An 11086-nucleotide genomic window follows, 5' to 3' on the forward strand; every position below is an offset into this window, starting at 1 on the left:
TACACAACAGAGCCAATTTCTTACAAGCCATTTCTAGTCCTGTGTTGCAGGAGATTTTTATGCTGTCAACTTAATAATGCAATAAAAGGCAGAGGAGAGCTTTAGTTATAAGTATCAAAATATAAAATTCTACCACAGATAGTGCTGGGAAGATAAAGTCTCTTCTCATAGACTAGAAGTGACAGCTTTGCATTAGAAAGCAGCAGTAGATATTCAAAAGCTCCAGGAAAACCTGTAGTAAAGACACCAAAAATCAAAGTGCAGCTGCTCTTTTTACTGTTTAAATCATTATATATTAGCAACAAATCTTGTTGTTGGCCAACACTCAGAAATGGCATATGGCCAATAAAAGGTTCAGTGGAGTTTTCCATCTGTCACTGGAATCAGCTATGGCTCCAGCTCATACATAGTAAGTTTAGTGTCATAATTATTTGTGTACTAGATGTCAACCACTCAGTCTAACATAATCATTTGACTACACAATTTGCTAAATATACTGCCCAAGCAAAACATGCCATAACCACAGAACTGCAGCCCAAGAGAGGCATTTACAGGCTGGAAGACCAGCACTAACCAGAGATAAGCCTGCATGCAGAGGGGGCGCCCTTGCCACAATGGGCTATGCAAATCTAAACCAATGGATCCTCTTGCTGTGTATCAGAGACAGTAAGAGGCACCATTCTCTTACTACAATCAAAAGTCAAACACCAGAAAGATACCAAGCCAGTGAGTGGATGAGTAAAAGTGGACACAACATGGGTTTTTGTAGCTCTGCTTGCTCCTTACAGATTCTAAGCATATGGATTTACTTTGCTCTTTTCACAGTCCTGCCAGCACAAGAAGGCTGACAGACTAAGCTTTAAACTATTTTGTTTCAGTGTAGGTTCAGGAAATACCTTAGTAAGAGTATTGTCTGAGGTTTTTTGAATTCCTTCTACAGCATTTTCCATTCGTTTTTAACAGCTATGGAATGACATTTTTTCTCCCTCCCCTCATAGCACTCCAATGCTATGGATCCTGCACTGATAGGTCTTTAGGGCTATATTTAGATCTGGATTTTCCAGACACTGGGATTTGTATTTCCGTCAGCCAAGAGTCACAGTCTGCTTGGTCCCAGATCTGGGTGCAGGCACAGGCAGATTTCTATTTTTTTAGTTCAGACAGAAAAATCTGTAGTGCTCCCAAATGCAGACTTTAACAAAGTGGGGGATGTGGGAGCAGGGAGAGAGGGGGAAGTGTTCTAAGTTGTGCTGGAAGACAAATGCAAGAACATTTTTGTTTGTGCAAGTTTGAAGCTGTACTCTCTTCCCTAAGCTCTACATCTGCTGCAAGAGGACTGCCAAAGTACTTTAGAGCTACTGGATGTGACCTGTGGGTGGCTTTTAACATTTAGAACCTGGGAAGCAGGGAGCATGGTAAAGAGGCATGTAGGAATTCACTGAAACCTTTTAGAATATTTAATAATCCCTTTGTGGTTTGGTCAGAATTGGCACAACTTCACAGCAGTAAGCTGATTTGCACAGAAATGGCCTCATGGCTCTAACAGATGCAAACAGCTCACAAGAACAATTTTCTGCTGCAAGCAAGGTCCAATCCATAGTGTTGTTTTGCTCCAAACAGGGTTGAGAGTAGAAACAGATTATTTAAAAAAATATCAAAACACCTCAAATAATGAGAATAACTTAAATGCTCAACTCAGTTGCTGAAACATTAGTTATCTTCATCAGAATTGGAACCTTAGCGTAACCAACACACTCTGTGAGGCTAGCAGCCATAGCAGGACCTATTTCAGAGCAGCAGGGAGAAAGCTGAAGATACTCTTGAACATCCAAAGGTCAAATACTCAGAGCCAGGCTGGTGTTTATAACATTTTAAAATTCTTGGACAGCAGAAAATCCCATTAAGCAGATTCAGTATTCAACATCTCAAGGATTAATAAACTGAACATTTTTAAAGTCTGTTTATGTTTGCATCATTTACTTTATTGCTTCAACATTGAAAGAATATTTAAATTAGAAAGAGCTTGGAAAAAACTCTTTTCAGTAGAGATTTTAAAAGCCTTAAGTCCTCTATTGCCAATTGTTTGTCCTGTCTTAAAGTTTACAGATTGTGCTAGGTATCTTACCAAGAGCATCAACTCATTAGACAGGACATAAATACACCCCTCTGCCAGAGAATCAAAATAAGCATCATACAGAATTTGAAAAACAAAACAAAAAAAACCACAACAAAATAAAACAAAACAAAAAAATCTGTTTCCTCTAACTAGAAAATGACCAGTTCTGGTTCCAAGACCAGTTCACAGGAAAATCCAAGAACCCATCTAAAGCCATTCCTTGTCCCAAGTGATTTTGACTTGGCTTCAGTGGGCATAAACACCAGGAAAGCACAATGACAGACTTCGCACAGGCTTAACCCAGACCAAGTTCATCAAACACTAAAAAAATCAAGATGTATTTCCAGCCAAAAGTGTGGAGGCAGTTCACAAAGCTGAAGCTGTCATGACTGCTCCTCTTCAAAGAAATGGAAAAAAATGGGAAAAAAATGGTGGAGAAAAACCAGTCCATTTAACTACATATTTCTCAGCGTGACAGGTGAAATCCAGTAGCAATAGACTTAGGAAAGCAAAATCATAGCTCAACATTTACAAAAATTTCTGAGCCAGCTATTCTCATTGAAATTGAGAGTGAAGAGGGTCAAAGGTGGGCATAATGGATAAGAGCCAAAGCATCTGAGAGTAGGTCCACTGGATTCACCATTCTGCAGTTGTTGCTAACAGAGTAACAACAGAGTATTCAATTTTTAGCTGATTTGCTTATATCCCCACTATTTTTTTAATCCCAGCTGGTGGCTTCCAGCCTGTTATGCTGAATCAGCTATTCATTCAGGCAAACTCTAGCTGAGAAATCTTTGGCAATGGATGGCAACATCCAAAAGTGATCCAGGAAAAGGTAAGTCATAGTTGTTTGTAAAAATTTACTATGAGTAAACCAGTCAGTACTGAAACAGCTTTCTTGGATAGCAGAAAGAGAACACCAGCAGGAGACCTGGCTGCCATTTCCATCCCCTGCTTACAAGAAAAATGCCCCATGAAAGAAGTTATATAAACTTGCATATTGTTTCCATGGTCATTGATTATGTTTATCAGTGACAAATTACTACAATGAAATGATGTTTCTAGTGGCCAGGGAACAGATGCATAAGCTAGAAGCTTTTAGATTTCATGATACGTGAGAGTATGAGATTTCCGCTTTAGCAACAGAAGGATATAATAATTTTTGTATCCTGAGGGAAAAAGTTTCAGCTCTATCACATCAGTTCTTCTGTCAGCAGAACATGATTCTTGTGAAAGATACACTATTATCTATATATTCTGTGCTAGCAATTAAGGCATCAATATGTTCATTTTTTAAGGTCTGATAGAAACTTAAAAGTTGCCTTACAATATTGAAAACATTATGTTCCAGCATATACAGCAATGACAGAATTACTATTAAATGCATGAGGTTTTAAATATTCTCCATTTCACAGTGGAGCTTTTTAAAGCTAGCATTGTGAAGGAATCAGTAGTAACTCCACAGAAGTTTATGTCAGCTTTGGAGATGCTCAGTCCTTTGACAAAACTCAAACTGCATTTCTGGTGATATCTCATGAGGAAGCAGAGGGGGGCTGCACCAAAGCTCTCTAAAGAGACACACTCTCAATGACTGCAATAATTCTATCTTTTAGTTGTCTGCACTGCTCAGTTTGAGCAGTAATAGCTCTGTCATCTCCTCTGCAGAAGCACAGAATTGATTTTGTTCCTTTGTCCTCATGTAAAGATTACAGTATTTCCAGAGGAAAGGCAGGCATCTGCACATATGCAGAACTTGTATATTAGCCAGAATATAATTTGCATGAACTCTACCCAAAATATAAACTGAGAGAACTGATTTACCAAGAAGTTCCAGCTGAATTACAGCCAGTTTCCAAAATCTCCAGGTTCACAGAGTTATCTATCTAGACCACATTCTTGGCATACAGCTGTTCATTTATGCTTTACCAGAAGGTTCTCTTTAGTTTGATGCCCCAAACACCCCCCCTTCATTGCAGAACAGGCTCATGCTCCACTGTCCAGCCAGGTTGCAACAAAGGCCTCTGCCCTGAAAAAACTCCGCACTCTTATTTTCTCCTCCTCAGCAAAAGCATATCCAAAAAGCAACCAAGCTGAATTTTTTCCCTGTCAGCCTCACCCCTAAGGCTACACAGGAGTGAATGGAGGAAGAAAGAATTTACATTAACATCTCACAACACGCACAAAGTAACAAAGGTTTAGCACCACAGTTACTGCACCAGAAACTGAAGGTGCTTTAAAGTCAAAGAACTCTCCTCTAGACTGATGCACAGTAACATAACCCAACACACACAAGTAGAATTTTGCAACACACTGCCTTGTAGCAATCCATTTCTGAAACAGAGAAACATCCTCAAATCAACAACATCTATTACATTGTAAATAATATTAGTACATGCTGATGTTACCTGGTGAAATAACTTGGTAGCCTATAAGATAGAACTGAATGTGTCCCTTTCCTAGTATGTCAATAATAATTATTTTTCTAATGCTTGTTCAGTTATAGGAATACATGAAAAGAAGCAATTGCGTTGCAGAAAACATGATTTGATGTTGTTTATACAGACACTTACATACTGAGAGTTTATTTTATCTCCTGAGACATCACTGAGATTACAGAACTTGCAGGCAATAACCATAAGAATAATATTTTTAATCATAAGAATAATAATTTCCATTTTATATATGTAGAATATAAATTCCTAAGTACTTGCAAATTCAAGGTCAGCTGAAAGTTGCCAGAGCAGCTGGATTGTTTCATTAGAAATGCAATGAAACCATCAAAACTTCAACAAACCCAGCAGATGCACTGAGACCACAGAGGTTGTGAGACACAGCCTTCAACACACATCTTGCTTTCCAAAATGCTTCAAGAGGTTTGCACTGAAAGGACAGCAGGTAGCAGATGAAGCCAAGCCAGAGCAAGAACTGAAGTAAAAAATTTCAGAGCAAACATAGGCTTCAAAGAGGAAAAAACAAATTTATACTCCATTGTATGTGCAAGCACAACAATTGAAGTGTTTGTGTCAACAGGAAGAGGAAAGCAAGGGGAAGCAAAAGTCACTGAGAAACCAGAACTCCTTGGTGCACAAAACTGGCAGAAAACAGAAGCTTAGAAATTGCAGGCAAGGAAGGAGTTTTCTGCTCTGTTTCTCTTTAGTCCACAGAAACAAGACTTTGAATAGTTGAGGGAGAGAAGGAAAGCAAAACACCAGTCAAGAAAACGGCCACCCAAGGTGTTAGCAAAGTCCATGACTCATTGTCAGTATCTACTCCCATTTATGTGTTGTGGTGTATTTACCTGACCCCCTGGCATAACAGTGTAGAACTAGAAGTGAATGTGTATTTGGGCTATTCATAAACCCCTGAGTGATGGAACAGGGAGCAACCTGAAGTGATCATGGTGCAATATTACTGTTATCCATAGGATGGCCCTCACAAGCCTCATCATTTTGCTCTGTTCTTTGGCCATCCTGCATTCAAACACCTGACTTAGGTGCTTGAAGCAGGCTGGCTCTACTTGAAATCTTTTTAGACTGTGTGCAATCTTCTGAGCTTCACAGCCTTAAGATGTTCTAAAGGCACTGTTGAGACACAAAACAAGAGCTATATAAAGAAACTTCTCTACAGCATTATTACTGGCTAGCAATAGCCCTACTCTCTTGGTATATGTAGGTATTGATATATAAGTGTAGCAAGCCTTTGTGGCAAGATTTTCTGTTGTGATCAAGCTAGTTAACCATCATCAGTTTCATGATGAAACCATTCAGTTTCATGATACCACAAACACTGACATTCACAAGATTTCAATTGTCTTAATGAGAACTCATAACCAAAGGAAAGCAGTTAACATGGAGGAGCACTCAAATAATACTGGAGAAGTTCTATCTTAAATCTCAAAAACATTTAATCTGAGACATGTTTCATTTTCAGTTTGAAAGATTCCTTCCATGTCCTAAATGGATGAACAAACCACCTGGTGAGCAAGCTAAGACCATGAGAACTGCTGTAGAACTTTACTACATAGGCAGCAGATGAAGTGATGGAGGTCTTTGGGCCTCAAGATGGAAGGTGCAATTTTGTACACTTGAATTGCTGGGAAAATAGAAATCCCCAGGCACCAAAATGAACAGATTCAATTTTCTTCAACTAAAAATAGTACACCCTCCTTTAAGCAGGCATTCCCTTGAACTTGAATTCACTTGAGAACCACCAAGCAAAAACATTCTTCTAAGGAGTTTTAGCTTTTTTGACATTGTGGGTACCCATAAGATACAACTTTATCTGGCTGTGAGCCACTCTGTCACAGGTGATGTCTGTACTCCACAGCAGACACAAAAAATATTCCACAACTGCAATCCCCACAAAAGAGCAATCTCAACAGCTCCCCACCCTCACCTACCTCCCCTTGATTATGTCATCTGAATGCTTCCATGGGCCACGTGCCAAAAATATCCATGTTGCTCGCATTCTTCTGAAAGCAGGCAGACAACACTGCTGAAAAGCTGGAAGCTCCCTGCATTTAGCTCACGTTTAATTAACACAGTAGTCTAATTATGGACCAGCTAAAAACATACAGTGTTCACAACTTCACAGCTTAGAGTCAACAAAAACTAATTTGTCACATGTGTAAGGTCAGAACACAAAGGCAAGGAGACCTAGAATAATTTTGACTCACATCAGCCTGCACCAGCTACCACAAAACGTTCCTTAGCTCAGCAGCTTTCCTGGCTGTCATCAGGCATTGTAGTTGAGTTGTATCTTCCAGTGGTCTTCAGAGATTTTCCCAGCAAGAGCATTTGGATCTTGGAGCTAAGGGTCAGAAATCAAATCCTTCCTTTTGACATTGTTCTAAAACTATGAATGAACCTATCACCTCATTCTTAAATCATGAGATTAGCTTGAAAATAGTATTGTCATGTGCTTATTTGCCTCCAGCATTAGATGCTCCGATTCCCCTTTTCAAGCTTTCTTTACAACTATGTATTTGAAAAAAAGAGAAAGCAAGCTCTGATTCTTGTGTGGCTAATGTACATCAAGCTGATGCTTTAAGAAAAACAGCAGCCATCATGAGAGCTGGTAACTCTCAAATTGGTGGTTATGAAGGAAAGAATATTAAACAGCTATCATCAATCTATCTAGACCCAGGAAGTGAGCCATGAAATGCTGACAAAGGGGAATATCTGATCTGACAATGATGGTATATTTATCTTTTAAATGAAGAATAATGGAGTTACACTGGAGAGACTCATTTTAACTTTGCAACAGTATTTATCTCATCACCTTAGGGTGGTATCTGAGCACCTCAGGGTAAGAGAATTTGTTCTATCAGCTCTTTTAAAGGCCACCATTTTACACTCCAGAGATGCCACAGGAGCTATACAAACAGAAGAAAGGAGTGTGGAAACTGACCTTCTGAACAGCCCTTGTGCAGCCTCCCATCACAGCAGTAGGCCAGGTAGTCAGTGCCCTGCTCATCCTCAACTTCTTTTCTGCCGAACAGGGATACCACCAGGTTCTTACAACAATATTGAGGTTTGGGTTATGTTTGGAGAATGAAAATATCTTCACTTATTTTATTTCCCAGCACATTAGGCCTTGTGACTGGGAGCATAAGTGGTGTGGACATGCACAGTCCCACAAGAAAAGCACAGCTGTGCACAGGCTCTACATCCAGAACACTGAGGGACAGCTAACACCAAACCACACTCATGTCAGCCCTGGGGCTGTCTAAGCACCCTAATCTAAACACAGACCAGAATATTTTTATACAGAACTCTACCAAAAACAAAGCCTCAAACAAATCCCCAAAACCACAAGGCAAGGATGATGCAGACACTGATCTGTTTTAATCACTGTGATTAAAACAGTAGGTTGCAGCTTGAGTTAAAAGAAAGATTGGAAGTGTGTTTATAAATAAGGAAGGCAGAGGAACTCAGGATTCCTACACAGGTGTGATCATCGATACTTAAGTTAACCACAGATTCCTTACTAGGATGTATACCACCCTTTCCTTCCCCCAAAAAGACTGGACCCCACACCACACAATAATACTTTTTTGTTGTTATTTTAAGCTAGTCATGAATTCATCATGCCATCTCCATATCTCTTTTATCTAAGGACTGATCCTACCAACAAGGATTAATGCTTCACTTAAGTTCTGATAAACTCACCGGCTTTTTTCCCCTCACTATCCATGGTCTGTCTGGTCACATGGTGAAAAAAGTAGAAGAAAAAAACTTTCAAACAATCCTAAGCAAACTCCCTGCTTACAGAAAACCTCCTTGGTCTTGTACTAAAGTCCCACTCTCCTCACAAGAAAATGAGTACTTGTTCTGTGGAGATACAACAGCTGATCCCAATTAACATTTTCTCTCCCACCTGTGCCCTAAATTGCACCATAAGAGTAACATTTGTGACTCAGCTGGAGTCAAACCTCTAGACAGCCCAACCTCCTTTTGCTTTGCTTCACAGCAAACCAACTTCATGTCCTGAGCTGTGTGGGACATTCAGATGCATTGTAGCCAGTTCACACCAGATTATGATCACTGGAAAGGAGCTGCAGCTGCTGTAGTTTGATGCTCCCTTACCCTTCCCAAGGCCTGTGCTCAGACAGCCACAGCAGCCTTCAGCACATCCCTGGTGGAGCATCAGTGTTAGCAATCTGACTAGCAAACAGTCGCCCATCTCTCTCCTTCAGAAGCTCTGAAAATTTTATTTATTCATTATTTTTACTACCAGAGAGTAGAAATTTACCTTAACACAGCCAAAAAAATGCAGAAGCACACATCAAATGTGCACTGATGTTTGCCTGACCTCAGCTTCACAGAATGCTCTCCACACTGCAATAGCCCAGACCTGGCAGCCAGCAATGCTGAGGCCAAAGCCTGCTCTGGCTGCCCGTGTTTCTGTGCTGGGTTAAGCACACAGACAGGCAGCACGAGGTTCCTCATGATGGGACACTGAGGGGGTTGTTCTGTTTGTTGCCCTCTCCAGGGGTCTTCTTGGCAAGGAGGGTGCAAGTGCAGCACCCTCACAACTCAACAACTTCTCAGCAAACTAAGTGGACTTAAGCCTTCAGTAAAATCAAAGCTCTGGCTTTGCTTCAGCTGTGCATGGAGAGGGGGTGCCTATAGAAAGGAATTAGAGCTTGAACACAGAGTAAAAGCAGAGCAGAGCAAAACCTTCAAATCCTGAAATCACATGACTGAGCTTTCCTAACCATGCAGTGAACATGTTGCTGTACTAGAGAGTTCATTCCCATCAGAAAGGCAGGCTTGTGAGTACTTTAAAGCAATTTTAAAAAAAAGCACACCAGCAAAAAACAACTACCTTGAAATTAGGTACCTGATATTAAAAAACTGTGCTGGAGTTTTAAGAGTAAGACAATGATATGTTTCAAGGAAGAGAAGCAGTGGCAAGGAAGCAACTTACCTTGATAGCAAGGCCTGTGTAAGGAAAGAGCCGCCAGTAATTTAGACAGGGAATTTTGTACTGTTTTCTCTGGTGGACAGTGGGATTCAGAAGCAAATCCTTAAATCTTTCCAGACCAAAATTATCTATTTTTTTTTCTGTAAAGCAGGAGAAGCAGCATCTTCTCTGCAGCAGTCTGATTCTCAGAGAGCGCACAGAATCACTTGTGAAAGTTAGTTGACACCCCTAAAAATCTTGACTATTAAAATCATTCTTGCTCTAGTAAAAAGCATTCTGGACCACAGAGGGATCAGAAATAGACAACAGCAATTGCTGCAGAGTTTGTTGTTCCAGGCAATTTTTTTCATTGTTCATTCTACAATAGTGGCTGTATGTATGTTTGATTCAATAAAAAAGGAAAATACCCAGTTTGTCACCTTATTTCCTGTATTGTAGAGTGGGGTTGATCACATATTAGCCAAACACCATGGATGCAAGGAACCTGAGGAGTTTAGAGGGATTAGATGCAATGAAGCAAAACTATCTGTTTCTGTTTGCACTTCTTGCTCATAAATGTGAGCATCAGCCCTGCACCTCACAAACAAGTAATAAAACAGACACCCCAATACTCCATTTGGCATCACGGGGTTGCAAATGTTTCTGGAGACAAGTCTGCAAGTGATACAAGGGAAACAACTCCCTTCCTGAGAAACCAGTGACTGTGGAAGGGGCAGGGGTGATGACTTTACAAAGCTTAAAGACTGCATTTTAGTCTTTAATCTTCAGTTATTCACATGACTTCATTGTGAGAAGGTCACCAGACAAAGGAGTTCAGTGAACTGGGTCTGAAGGGAGGAACTGTGAGTGGGTCTCAGCTTTGCTCTTGCAAACCATTCACGTAACTGGCATGGCCATCTGCCCAGTGAGGGGCGAGCCTGGTGCTCACACAGCCCGGCACAGAAATCCTGGGAATCGGTGCGAATAAGCAGAAATTGTCAGAAAAAAGGTATTGAGGAGTAAGCTTAAATTCACCTTCTGCATCCCGAGACATTACACAGCACCCGATTATCGCGATCAGCACCTTGCACCAAGGCCTAGCACGCCATGGCCAAAACCTTCGCTCTCCCCCAAACACGAAGCAGGACGGGGTGAGGGCCGGAGTGCAGGGACGCTCTTCGGAGGCGCTGCCCGCAAGCCCCGGGCCCCTCGCTGCCGGCGGCGAGCGGCGGAGCGCGGAGAGGGCCAACGGGACCCCTGCGGGATGGGGCGAGCCGCTGAGGGGCGGCGGAATCTGGGGACAGCGGGACCCCTGCGGGATGGGGCGAGTCCCTGAGGGGCGGTGGAATCTGGGAACAGCGGGACCCCTGCGGGATGGGGCGAGTCCCTGAGGGGCGGTGGAATCTGGGGACAGCGGGACCCCTGCGGGATGGGGCGAGTCCCTGAGGGGCGGTGGAATCTGGGGACAGCGGGACCCCTGCGGGATGGGGCGAGTCCCTGAGGGGCGGTGGAATCTGGGGACAGCGGGACCCCTGCGGGATGGGGCGAGTCCCTGAGGGGCGG

Source organism: Camarhynchus parvulus, chromosome 10 (genome assembly GCF_901933205.1).
Source record: "Camarhynchus parvulus chromosome 10, STF_HiC, whole genome shotgun sequence".
NCBI lineage: Eukaryota > Metazoa > Chordata > Aves > Passeriformes > Thraupidae > Camarhynchus > Camarhynchus parvulus.